Here is a 14,313-nt window from a genome sequence, read left to right as displayed (position 1 = left end):
CAAAAACTGTTCCGCTCGAAACGTCTCACCAATAGGGTCAAAGCTCTTACTATACAAGACAATGATCTTGCCAGTCCTCATGTATTCCTCGGAAACTTGGGTTCTTAGCAAGAAGAATTGCGAACTCTTGGCCGCGTTCGAGAGAAGAATCCTCCGAAGAATTTTTGGCCCCCTACATGCGGATGGACGATTCCGTAGCCTACATAAGGACGAAATCTATGAGCGATACCATGACCGTCCGGTTGTGGATAAAATCCGGCTCAATAGGTTACGGTGGGCTAGTCACTTAATCCGTATGGATGAGGGTGATCCCACCCGGAAAGTCTATAAGGGCAATATCTATGGTAGAAAAAGAAGACGAGGCAGACCCTGCCTATGATGGAGCGGTGGCGTAGGTCAGGACGCCAGACAGCTTTTGGGGATATCGAATTGGTGGACCTCGGCGCAAAACCGGGATGTCTAGAGTTCCTTATTAAGGCAGGCCTAGACCGGATAGCGGTTGTTGCGCCGTTGATGATGATGATAGTTGGATGCTGAGCGAGTGTTTTTGTTGGGTGCCCAGGTAATACGCGTCCCGACCTTCCCCACCTTTCGAACGTGGTCCCCATTAGTGTACTCCTGCAGTACCTTATGATAAGAAGGTGAAAGATCCGGTTCCCAATCCACATTCTACCACTTTTTGAATTACTTGAATCGAGTTGAATTCCTTATTTTTAGAATAATTGCCCAGAGGTGCGAGGGTAATTTTGCCTTACAGGATACCTACCATTTGCTTCGCGGGCGACTTAGTTCTAACCGCTGACTTCGTATTCATCCATTAAAGGTACGTCGCCGATTTCATCGTTAGATTAAAAAAAAAAAAAACATTGCCAGACCGGTCAGTATCCTGTCTGTCGCTTCGTGAGCTAACAATGGTCTACCCTTCTTGAAACTTCGTCGAATTATATTTTCGGGGACCTCCACCCCTGGGGTTAGGTTGATTCCATATTTGACTTTAAAGTCAGGATCCGGAAATTGTAGGTTGAAAGTCCACTTCGCGTTATGGATGATAGTTCCTTCGTTTGGAAGCAATGTCGTTAATGAGTCCGTTACGTAGGCCTCAGATTGTAATTGAACTGGAATATCAGCCAAATTCTTAAGGATACAACCTTCCGAACGGTTGCTCAATCGCGTAAATTGGGTTGACCTTTTCTTATCTTTTTTCAGGGGCACCTTGTTAACGACTTTCAGGGATAGGGATAATGTAGGTAAGCAGGCATGTGTTGAATTTCGTCCATCGCTATGAACCAGAGCAGAGATGGTATCATCTTGAAGAGTATGTCTGCTCACAGTTCTCGTCAAGTGCTTTCCTCTCCCTTTGACTAGACTAACCCAAATTCAGCCAGGAAAGGCTTCCCGGCAACCTTGATGACTATCCCTGTATGATTGCCAGGATTTGTCCCTGTAGCAGATGTTGCAGACCCCCCTGATTAGTTTCCTAATGTTGGGCAGGTTTTTTTTGTATCTTCCCCTACTTCTTTAGATAGGTAACCTGTCGGTATGGTCTCCCCTGTGACTTTCGTGTTTGTGTTTGGGTTGGGATAATGTCGCGCAATTTTTTCAGGAAATCAAAGATCAAATCCAACATTCTCACAGAAGTGGCCAATTCACCGTAAGGTACACTGCGTCGAAGTATCCTTTTCCGGAGCTCATTGCAGGTCCTACTGCTTTTCCAGGTTTCATCCATTTAGTTTGCTTCACACATTTTATAGCGCTGAGACCCCAAAACCGATCATAGTATTAATCGTTGGTAAGCGCGTTGCGAACCACGTTGCCTTCAAATGTCCTTAAACGGTTCCATTACAAAGGATGCTTCCCCATTCAAGGTTTTAGTTAGAAATAATATTTGCGCAATCGATTTTTGCCATTATTACATTTCATTTTAAATGATATTGGAATGGTGAACTAACACGAAATTTTTAGAATGATGTTGGAAGCCCCCTGCTTAGCGATCGTTATGAGCATCAGTCCCCTCGATATATATATGGACTACTCTCCTCAGGTTACACAGATAAATCGGGAATACCATTTTATGAATATCCCAGACTATCGACTCTGAATAAATGGATCAACATGCAATTGAACAAGTCCCATGAAGTACCAATGAGCAGTGGAAGGTAAGTTAGTAATTTTATCTAGGAACATAGAGACTGGTATATTATTTATGTAGCGTATTGAAGCTGGGAGGCATTCACCTGATGGGAATATACATTCTTGACCAGATTGCATAAAGTATTATCAAGATTAAGCTACCAAATCCCGGGACGCTTCGTAACGAATCGGGTCAAATGGCGTTGTTCTTTAATTTACTCAGGACCTTCATAAAGCTGTATCGAATAATATCCAATACGTACTTATATTCCGTTATGAGGAGAGGTAAGTTCTTAATACCATTCTTTTTGTATTTCGCATTTACTATAGATCTCCCCCCTACTATCTACCGAAGCCATCAATACAAATATTTACAAAAAAATAATTTAGAAGCTACGCTCTCAATAATAAACTCTGTTTCCAATTCGCCACTGTTGTTGTTGTTGTGCTATTGCTGCTACTACTGACAGCTAGATTGACAAGTCGAATATTAATGAATCCACCGGGTGATCGCCATGCATGATGAAGTTGAGTCTTGGCTAAAGCTCATGCGTTTTAACGCGTTGCTTATGCTTCCATCAATTGCTGATATGAGAAAGAAAACGAATCTTGGCCACCAGTGTAAGCCCACCACGGCTGCATATAGTCCATCGGGAGGAGGAAGAAAGAAGGAGGAATAGAGAAGTGCTTACAACATTCTATCACTCGTATAATTTCGGGGGGAGAGGGCATGGTTTTCGCTCCTGGCCCGCTTTTTTCTCCCTATTCATTGTTGGCCGTGCAGGATAGCCAGCTCCTAAATGTCAAGAGTACGGCTTTTCTGAAATGTCCTGTAACCAAATGATTTTAACAACGGTATGTGGAAACCACATATTGGCTCCTTCTCCGCAGCCCCTTCCGAGTAAACGCTTCTTTCTCACCTCCAAATGAGTATATGTCAATGGCTCATATGCGTCGGCCGAAAATTTTCTCTCTCTGCGATGGTATGCATTTGATGGGAGATCTCTTCTGGATTATTTTCAGGTAGAATTTGGGAATACTGCAGTTGACAGAGGTAAAGGAAGCTAAAGGATATATCTTGACAAAAGGGCTTATTATGATTATACAAAGCGTTGAGTATCGACTGAGAATCAATTAAAATGGTGGTGAAAGGTATTCCAAATTAGTATGTTTTAAATATTATCGTTAATCTTCTGTATCTTTTCCACAGAATTTTTGCTTTGAAAGGAGTTGTTCCTTTTCGGACTTGATGTTTCATATATTCCTTTTTACGACTTTTATTCTAGATTTTACATATATATTTTCAATAAAAAAATTAACTTACTTTTAAATAGATTTACGAGCAGCACGTTTTATCTAAATTCCCCTTCAAAGTACTATGGATTATGACAGGTTATCTTTTTTCAACACAGAATCAAGAGGTATGTCAGTCTATTGGAGGCTGACCTGTCAGAAGATTTACCAACTTTTAGAACCAATGCTAGCTTCCATAATACAGGAAAGATTTTTTCTCATATACATGCTTGAAACAACTCTTCTTTTTCTTCAGTCTTTGCCCCGTTCACAAGCGGGGTCGGCTGGAAGAAGAGAATGTATTCATAAGTACAAGGTCATGGGTGTCTCCAAAATCGATTATATGGTCGCCACCCTCATTGCGCGCTCCGAACCCCTTTCTCCCATGGCACCTGTTACTGTCTGACATGCTTGAAACAAGTCAACGGGTATATCTGGTCTAGACTTCAACGCGAGTTCAAAGGCCTTGTTTAGAATGTTATCTGCCTTCTGCCTTTTAATCTATGGCTCCATCTCCGCTTACTGCCGGAATTACCAGGAGTTAGCACTCTTGCCTTGTTAAAGAAATAATTCCTGGATATGGTGATGACATCAGTATAGCTATTATTAGAGAATTGAATAGAAGCACTCTGAGATCCCTCAGCAAGCTTTTATGTTAAACCCCAACAAGATGAGTGTCCTTGTCTGCGTTAGAAAGAGGAATGGTGTCCCGATCTCCTTTCAGGCGATAGCCCTGTGAAGTCTAAAAGCAGGAGACCGAGTGAGATCATTTCCCGGGGAGATATTTTTGTCGCATCCAAAGAACTTTTGGCCTCACCCAAGTGAGATAAATTACGGTATTCTTGAATCAAATGAATCATAATGAAAGTGGGAAGGATCGGGGATTGGTGGGGTTCTGCACAAAACCCTCAAGTTCGCTGCTAAAACCAATCCCGAACGGCTCGTTGGCACGCTTGAATTCTCCAGGGAGAAGGTGTGCTTGTTGTCCACTCCAACAGCGTAAGACCTTTCTACCAACATAGTTTTAAAATAGGCATGCGCTCTCTACCCTTATGATGTATGTTGGAGGGGGTGATATTGAACAGAATTCAATCGGTTTCTACATTCCCGATCCATTTTTGAAGTAATCAAAGTGCTGCTCGACGCTCCGTTGTGTATTGTCTCAAAGGAAAAACCCATTTCTCGTTTTGATTCGAGAGGTAGACTCCTGCTCCAGAACCCTGTTCCGTTTTCGAGCTATCGATGTAGAAGACGTCAGTATATCCTGACACGCATTCTTCTGGTTCGTCCCAGTTTTCTCTTTGCTTCAAGAATTGCGAAAACTAGATTCAGTTCTCCCATTGACTTTTCCAATGCTCTCTCTTTTTCCATAGATCTAATCGAATTCGTCTATGAACTGGTGAATATAAACAAATCCAAGGGCCGCAAATTGAGAAATGCACTCAGAGCCGGATGTGGTGCTCATGGGGGAAGGTTGTGACAGGCAAGCCTGTAGTCCCTTCTCCTTTCTGGCTAAAGTTTCATTCTGTCGAGCCTTCCTCCCCCGTAGTTTAGGAGAGTTAGGCAATACTGTCACCGACAGGCCGGCATAGTCAAATTTCCAGTTCCTCTCATTAAGAGAGTTGCTGTACTATCCTTTTTGGTTTGGTTTGGACCGCGCCGTAGACCCTGAGTGTATGTTTTACACTGAAGTGGAGAGTCTGCCTTTCACAGATTTCTCAGATCCGTGCCTCGCCCCCGGATTCGTCTGTCACTTCTTGCCAGACCTGTAACCTTTGTTTCCATCTTCATGTGTTTTTGGACATCCTTAGTGTAGTAGTAAACTACCACAAAGTCCTCCGCCACGACGAGGTGGTGCCTGGAGGGGAGGTTCATTGAACTACTAGCTGGTCTAGACGATAAAGATTTTGACAAAACCGTTCCACGACCAATACAAAAGCAACTTTGCCTGGCCCAGGAGGCGAGGGCCATTAATATATGCTATAAAGTGTCGAAACCAGATGCCAGGAATGCCTTCTATTCGGTGAACTAGGGTTGATGCTCCGGGTGTCTCTGTGAATTTACCTTACGAGATGGAAGATGAACAAAAGATATATTATGACAATAATAGACCATCAGGTTTGCATGTTCCCTTATTAAGGAAAGTTGTATACAATAGAGTGCTTCGCCTTCACGTCCGGAGGAATCAGAACACCCCAAAGTGACCCATATGTAATATTGGTCTAATAAATATCTTTCTAGCTAAATAGCTCTTTGATTTCGTTGTATTGGTTGCCAAACCACTTTAAAATGTTAAATCTTTTATAATATCAAATTTTAGGTACCGTCAAGTGCGAAGTGTGATATGGCTGGGTAAAGAAGTCGCTTTTTCCAAAGGACTTGAGGCAAAAAAGGGCTAGACCTATAGGTGAGATCGGGAGTTCAAACGATTTCCTCATTTCTAAGTAATTTGTGGTGACCTAAGGATTGCTCAACGCCCTAAGGGTAACTTGGCAATTCTCTCAATATCCTTTAAAATACTCTATGTCCTCCTCTTGCGAAGCAGCCTTAAAAGGACATACGAAGAAGCAAGCGGGAATGCTACCAGAAGCTCTGCATGGAGGCTAATACGAATCCGTGGGGTACAGCCTATCAAGTTGTAATGAAGAAGATCTGCGGGCAAAAATCACCTCAAGTGACATGCCCACGGCCCTTGTTGCAAATAATTACAGCTCTTTTCCCGCAGCAGGAACAGGAGGAAAGTGAACCCCAACTGGCAGCTCAGCAGGACGTCTTCTCGATCCCCGATGTTACCGAGGAGAAGCTTCGGGAAATCTGCAGACGTATTGGGGATAGCAAGGCTCCGGGATTGGACGGAATTCCAAACAAGACTCTTAAGGTGGCGGTCAAGGCCAGACCAAGGTGGTTCGCAAGCACATTAGAATCGTGCATGGCGAAAGGAATATTTCCCGCCCAGTGGAAGAGGCAGAAACTGGTGTTGCTACCGAAGCCCCAAAAACCACCCGGCCTGCCCTCTTCATATCGCCCTATTTGTCTCTTAGACACCATGGGGAAGATGTTGGAGAGGGTGATATACAACAGGCTGCTCCCGTTCATCGAGCTTGCGGGTGGTCTTTCAGAGCGTCAATATGGGTTTCGGCGAGCCCGTTCTATGGTCGATGCGGTAGCAAAGGTCGTGGAGTTGGCTCGAAATGCAATGGCCATGGGCAAATGCTGTGCTCTGATGACGCTGGACGTCAAAAATACTTTTAACTCAGTCAACTGAGGCAGGATTAAAGGCGCTTTGGCCAAACTGGGTATTCCTAGCTACTTGGCTCGGCTCATCGAGAGTTACCTTTTGGGACAGACTTCTCTGGTACGAGACGGACGACGGGCCGAAGGAGCACATTGTGACAGCAGGTGTGCCTCAAGGTTCTGTATTGGGACCACTGCTGTGGAACATAATGTACGACGAAGTGCTTGGCCTTTGCGTGCCGGAGGAGACAACGCTGATTGGTGTTGCGGACGACCTGGCGGTAGTTGCAATTGCAAAGCACCCCGAAGACGTGGAGCTTTATGCAAATGAAGCCACTCATACCATCAAGTCATGGTTACGAATGGCCAAGTTGGACCTGGCGGACGAAAAGACGGAGGCGGTCCTCATTACCAACCGTAGGAAGAATAACACGGTTACCATCTGGGTTGGTAATCGTGAGGTCGTCTCAAAATCAGTTGTCAAATATCTGGGGGTGATGATCGATGCCAAACTGACTTTCAAGGGACACTTGGATTATGCGCGAGAGAAGGCAGCATATGCCAGCTCATCCCTTGCAAGGATGATGCCTAACGTGGGAGGGCCAAAGTATAGTCGCAGGCTACTCATCGCGGAAGTGGTGAGGTCGATCCTGCTATACGCGGCCCCTGTCTGGGCGGGAGCGTTGAACTACGCTGTCAACCGGAGGAAGACAAGTTCGGCATACTGGCGAATTGCGCTAAGGGTGTGCAGCGCATTTAAGACGGCGTCGACGGAGGCAATGTGTGTCATCGCAGGAATGATCTCTATGGATCTTCTGGCGAGCGAGGCACACTGGTTCTACAAAAAACGGAACGCAAATCAAGCTGAGGTGAGTGCGGATTTCCGAAAAGCCATCAGGAGAGAGTTGTGTGGTAAGTGGCAACAACGGTTGGATAATTCCGACAAGGGCCGGTGGACCCATACATTGATCCCGTGTATCGAGAAATGGGTCAACCGAAAGCACGGAGAATTGAATTACCACCTGACACAGTTCCTTACGGGACACGGTGGCTATAGGAAGTACTTGCATCGCTTCGAGTTGGACGAGTCTCCCAACTGTCCTGAATGCGGTGCTACACCCGAGGACCCGGAGCACGTTATGTTCCGTTGTCCCAGATTTCTGCAGCAGAAAAGGAGGTTACACAGCATCTTAGGGGCGGACATCGAGCCCTCGAACCTGGTGGAAGAGATGCTGAAGTCGGAGGAAAATTGGATGGCGGTAAATGAGGCAGTACCCGTGGTGCAGACAAAACTCCTGGAGTTGGATCGAGCGGGTGGCGCGACGGAGACGCGATATGGACAAGCTGGTATAGCGAACCAGAGCCTCCCCCGCGAATTAATACTTCAAGGTGGTCCCGCGCGGAGGGGCGGAAGAGTGGAGGTGGTTTTAGTGGGTCCGAATCCCACCCACTGCTGCAACCTGGCGCAGTAGCGTCTTTCTAAGATTTCTACCTCCATCCATAAAAAAAAAATACTCTATGTCCCTCATACCCGCTTAGCTCTAACCGAGTTAGCCTATTAGCCCCCCAGATACTCTTTGATCGCATCTTAACACGTTGGCGTTCATCCAACTGAAGTGATAAAATAATAGGCATAGGGTTTTTTTTGCATGGTTTTTTCGTAATAAACTTGATATTGGGCCACAGGCTCTTAGTATTGCGGATTTTTCATCATAGAAGATCTTATCCTTTAGCTGATTCAGGTCTAGTACCAGAAAGACCTAAGGGTAATCCTGCAACTTTGCTAGTCTTACTAGCAGTGAATGGAGAAGGCTTTGTTTGGCACGCTACAAGATAATTTGGCCATCGTTTATGTTCTTAGACATAGTTGCTGTCTTATATGTGATGAAGAGTCTGCTGCGTTCAGCTTGTCTCCACCAGGCACCGCAGGCTCTTTGCATCCGATTTGTCTATATATGGCCACACCTGGTGGTGCAGCAATGCCTATGTCCTCATTCCCAAGGGGCTTTACATTCCTCTACAATAATTTCTGCTTTGCTCAATTGGGAGCTGTTTCCACATCGCGGTATTATATCAGTTCCGCTCGTAGTCCTCAGATCTGAGAGATTTCCTAGGGGTGGTGCGGCAGGTTGGTGAGAATCTGGTGAATCCGAGAAACTCCACGTCTGGACTGCGATTCGGGTGGATTCGAAGCTTGTGACTTGGCTTAACTTCCATATTGATGCTTTGGACTTGGTAGGGAACTAATACAGACTACGTCGACTACAGCAAGGTAGTTTCCCAGGGGATGCTTAAATTAATTAATTGTAAGAATATAATCCAAGACTGAAAGGACATTTACATACATTCAACATCATATGCTTCACCCCGTGTAGGGGTATAGCGCGTCAATCGCACCTATTCGTCATCGTTCGCGGTTACCTGAAATGCCCTTCAGCACCGAACACGACTTGCCAAAACTAAGTGCCTTTAGCGCGACCTACTCGTCGGCCATTTTGGGAGAGTGGATTCGACTGCATAGAATTGCCCTCCGTCATTGAAGCGCAACTTCGTACATTTTTATGTACGAAAGTACCGCGCACTTTCCTCGTTTGGAGCAGTGATGCTTACCCGGATCTGTTCAACATATTATCTCCGGCTAAGCCTAGTCAGGGTAGGAGCACACATGCTCTAAAAGGAGATCCCCTCACGAAAGGAATGGCACTGGAAAAAGTGAGCCAGCTATGTGAGCAAGTAACTAAGGCAGCAACTGTACAACGACGCGACGAAACTTCCATCAGAATAGGAAACCTAATTACTGCTGGAACCAAGAAATCACGCTGCTGTCAGCACCGTATCTTCCAAAGAGGCGGCTGTGCCAAAGGACGAGAAGAAATCCAGAACATCGGCAGGGGGGGGGAGAAAGAATACCGTGATCTTCGAAGTAGCCTCAAGAAAGTCATTGGGGAAAGTAAGAAGAATTGCTACAAGCCTGGAAGAAAATAGGAACCCTCAGGGTGTTCCTGACAAGGTTGTAATGAACAAGATTCATGGACCAGAATTACCCCAAGAAACTTGCCCGCAACTCTTGTTCAAAATAATTTCAATCCTTTTCTCCAAACAAAAAGAAAGTGGACAGCAGCCAAACGATTCAGCAGGACGTCTTCTCAATCTCCGGTATGGCCGAGGAGGAACCACGAGAGATCTGCAAACGAATTGGGGATAGTAAAGCTCCGGAATAGGACGGAATTCTGAATAAAGCCTTGAAATTGGCTGTTAAAATCAGGCCTCAATTGTTTAGAAGCACATTTGAAGTGTTTCCCGCCCATTGGAAAGGAAAGAGGTTGGTTCTGCAACCGAAGCCCCAAAAACCACCTGACAACCTCTTCATATAGCCCTATCTGTCTTATCTGTGGGGAAGATATTTGAGAGGGGGGTATACTACAGGCTGATTCTATTCGTCAAGCTAGCGAGTGGTCTTTCGGAGCGACAGTATGGGATTCGCAGAACGCGGTTCACCCGTCGATGCAATAGCAACGCTCATGGACCTGGAGGTATCAGCCGTTGGTAAATACTGCGCGGTGGTGACGTTGGATGTCAGGAAAGTCTTTAATTCGGCCAACTGGGGTTGGATTAGAGGCACCGTGGCTAACCGGTTTGTCCCTGGTTATTTAACCCAGATAATTGAAAGTTACCTATACGGAGAATTTTAATTGGTACGCGATGGACGATAGGCCGTGACAATTGGTGTCCTCCAAGGCTCCGTGTAGCTCCTGCTATGGGACAGTGGTCGGGCTTCGCGCTTCATAGGAGACAACGTACAGACGAACTGCGGTGATTGTAATTGCAAAACATCCCAAGGTCGTGGAACTGTATGGAAGTGAAACCATTCATGCCATCAAAGCATGGTTACAAATGGTGAAACTGGACCTGACAGACGATAAGGAGGTGATTCTTTTTACCAACCGCATGAAAAACAATACCGTTAAAATGCGGGTTGGTAATAACGAGGTCGTTTCAAAATCGATCATTAGATACCTAGGGGGAGCACTGGACATCGCTATGAATCAGAGAAAGGTGAGTTCGGCATACCGGGCAATCGTGTTGAGGGTGTGCGGCGAATATAGGTCAGTATTTGGTGAGGCCGTATGTGGCATCGCGGGAATGACTCCCATGGATCTTCTAGCGAATGAGGCGCACTGTCTCTACTGGAGAATGAGCGGGAATCAGGTCAAAGTGACTCTGAGCTTTCGAAAAGCCACTAGGAACGAGGTGTACAGGAGATGGCAGCAACGATGGTATAATTCCTAGACCCATAAGACCCCCGCTAGATCCATTCGTTGGTCCCATGTATTTTGAGCTAGGTCGAACGAAAACCCGGAGAATTGAATTACCACCCAGGACACTTTCTTACGGGACCTACAGGCCGTACTAACGTCGCTTCGGATTGGATGAGCCCCCAGACTGTCCTGAATGCGCCGCTACAGCCCTCCTTGAGAAGAAATACTTCACGGTGGTCCTGTGGAAGAGTAGGAGAAGTAGGGGTGGGTTACGTAGGTGAGAATCGCATACACTGTAGCAACTTAGCGCTACAGCGTCTTTTTAAGATTTTTACCTCCACCCATAAGAAAAGTTATCCCGCCGTCTCTTCTACCCATATCCCCCTTTTCTGTCTTTAGAATACGTTGAGTATAACGTACCGCTTCCTCTCAACGTGCTCTCGTCTACCCATAGTGTCCCCTTGGCACCTTTTCACTTCTGCTCCTATTTTCTGTGGAAGAAAAAGAAACAAGCCTCACCATTTAACACAGCCTTGTAGTAAATGCAGTCGGGCGACTGAAAATACCAATGGCTACAGAACAGTTGTGTTGGATGATAATTAACTTCACCCTACTTTCAGTTGCATCACGGCGACACGTCTTTGACAAAATGCGAGGTTCAACTACCCCTTGATTTTCTTACTCAGGATTGATACTATGTGCTGAAAGTGCGGGCTCTCCCTGAACAAACGGCGATTTCCTTACTTCCCTTCCTTTTCTTAGGGTATGTAGACATCGGCTCTACATCATGGGAAACGATCGGAATAGTCCCTCCTATCACCATCACCGCTGGCTCCGCAGCAATAGACAAACGCAACACACAAAGCTCCTCAATGTTGAACTTGCTCTCTTTACTGAGAGCGTCAGCGCATACGACGGAATAGTAAAAAAGGATGAACTGAACCCCATTCTCCAAGAAACGACGAATGTTGAATTTCGAGCTTCCTATATTAACTGTCAGGCGGTAAACCGCCTTGTCTATGGTGTTCCGAATTCACTTGAAGACGCTCATATGCGGTTCCGTCCGGATGATTTAAAAGCACCCGTCCAGGCTTAGGCATTTCGTAGCCAGCTTCAAAGAACCGTGATTTCATGAACCTGAATAAGGGGGACTGTGGGAACCCTCCCCTTGCTCTGCTATCCATCTACTAATTCGCCGCATCACCGTTCCTAGTGTGTGGTTTGTTAGACCGGACCTGCAGCTACCAGTGCTTCAACGTCATTCGCGTATCTGATCAGAACAGAGGCGCTCCAAGGGTACATACCAGATATTAATTCACCCCCAAAGTGACTGTCATTGTACACTGTCCTTCCCAAGTCTCCCAGAGTAGAGTTGACCATCAATATTTCCAAAAGGTGTCTAGAATATGAAAACAGTGTATGTGGCTTCAACTTGCGACTGTGCAAGTGGCACCACCTCGCAGAATTGAAGGCATTTCTTACATCTAGCATCACAAGGAGCACCACTCGTCGACAGTGGCAATTTCTGCCTCAGTCGGTCTCACCGCATGAACCATTTCCTCAGTCACATTAATTGTGGATCGTCCCACTCCAAATTTTTGCTTGGTGAGTTTCATAAACCGTTTCTTTGCTGTGACCAGTATACTGAGATGACGACGCCTCGGAGAACGTCGTCCAGCGTAAGGGATAACAACCGCTATCAATCATGCGTTGAAAGTGCTGAGGACGAAGTCCCTTTTACACTTGAATACAAATCTCAGCACTTCTCTGGAAACACCAACTAGTCCCGATGCTTTTTAGCCCTTCATAGATAAGATCGCCAGTTCCAGTTCCTTTACAATAAGGAGTGGTTCCTCAATAACGCCCCCCCCCCCCCCCCCGTTAATAACATCAGCTCGGATGGGGGGTGGACAGGAAGAGGAATGTGCGTGATTTCTTCAATCTTTATTGCTTCCAAGAAACAGGGTGGTCGATGAACACCGGACTTTTCGGAATTCAGCTCATATGAGCTGAGGAGGAGCTGTTGGCATCCAGCCAGGAGACAGTAGCCGTTGAGAGCAATACACTAGGTGCCAGCGGTAGCGCCGCTGTGATGTGCTTCCAGCCTGGAATCCACTGCCATCAAACTGGGTGTAGCGAGTACCAGACATAATATCTTGAGCTGAAATCCTCCACATCAGGGAATCCCTCCAAAGTGAAAACCAACAATAACGTCGGTTACCGCAAACCGACTAAGAAGACTGGTATCCTGCTCAAGAGAAGGCGAAGCCAATCGCTCTGAAACGGAGCGGAGTGGGCAGGAGCTCAGACGCTTAGCAACATCCGATGAAAAATGCGCAGCAACAGTCAGCCGACGAGCCACGAACTGCGCGAACAGCGAGGTGGCCAGGAGCCACTTACATATGGCGCTGGCGGATGGTAATTCCGCTAGCGGCAAACTAGCGCCGGAGGTGTGGACCAGTGTTGTGACCAGGCTGTCGGAGATGGTCTTTGAGCATCTCCTGGACGCCGAAAGCAAACATACGGGATCCATCCCCTGCTTTGATTTATCTCAGGTAGTCCGAAGGTTCCACGTTAGACCTTGCGAGGACCAATTCTCCAGGAATTTTCTCGGTTCGTGCGCCGCAAAGGTCAGCGACGCCAGGGAGGGCGTTAAACTCAATGTCATCTCTTAGGACGAAATTCCCAGGAGACCGGTCCCTCGGATCTGGTTGCCGAAGATCCGCATGGATAAGGACAAGCTCGTCCAATTCTTGCGTTTTCAAAACCCCAGGGTTCCCATGGACGACTGGATTGTTATCAAGGAGGAGGAACCCCAGACAAACAGCCAACCTTTTCTTTGAAGAGTGCCTGGAGGTGTTAGTTAGTTTGACGGTCTCATGGATGTCAAAACTGTGCTCGGCTGGAGTGTTTTTATCCTTTTTTTGGATGTGTCAGCTCCGTGCTTGCTTGCGGCTATAAAAAAACTGGATCGAGTTCCACTTCTTCTTCAATCGACTCGGCCCATTGTCAATTAAGCGGTACATTCTTAACCACTCGGTTTCCGGGCGCGACCACGGGGTCTAACGAGTTCAGCGGCCACCCGCTGTGGAGAGCTCTAGTGGTGGCATCCGTTGTGCGGTAGCTGCACTTGTGCACCGGAAATTAAAATTCAGGTTGTCGCCCCACATCACTCCACCTCCAGCGACTAAACCCGAAATGTGGCTCCATTTACCTATTAAAGCGTACGCGCCGTTGGTTAGGAGATCCTCTGACAAAGACCGAGTCGCTCGGGAGCCTCAGGCCCTCCCCCTATTCCAGCTCCGCGGGGCTGGCAGCAAACTCTTGCCGGCTGTCTGTTCGAAGGCCAAGTTGGACGAGAGGCAACACCTGCATTAGGATGGATCGTCGCGGGCCA

At 46.6% G+C, this 14,313-nt stretch overlaps 1 long non-coding RNA gene across 1 annotated transcript; it reads left to right on the top strand.

Moving 5' to 3' along the window:
• Positions 1–1,950: 1,950 nt before the first annotated feature.
• LOC119659884 lies at positions 1,951–3,469 on the top strand. Its single transcript, XR_005250381.1, has 4 exons — positions 1,951–2,156; positions 2,210–2,415; positions 3,154–3,282; positions 3,341–3,469. It is a non-coding gene; the product is annotated as an uncharacterized LOC119659884 (long non-coding RNA).
• The last annotated feature ends 10,844 nt before the right edge of the window (positions 3,470–14,313 follow it).

Source organism: Hermetia illucens, chromosome 1 (assembly GCF_905115235.1).
Source record: "Hermetia illucens chromosome 1, iHerIll2.2.curated.20191125, whole genome shotgun sequence".
Lineage (NCBI taxonomy): Eukaryota > Metazoa > Arthropoda > Insecta > Diptera > Stratiomyidae > Hermetia > Hermetia illucens.
This window is presented reverse-complemented; position numbering and strand designations above follow the sequence as displayed.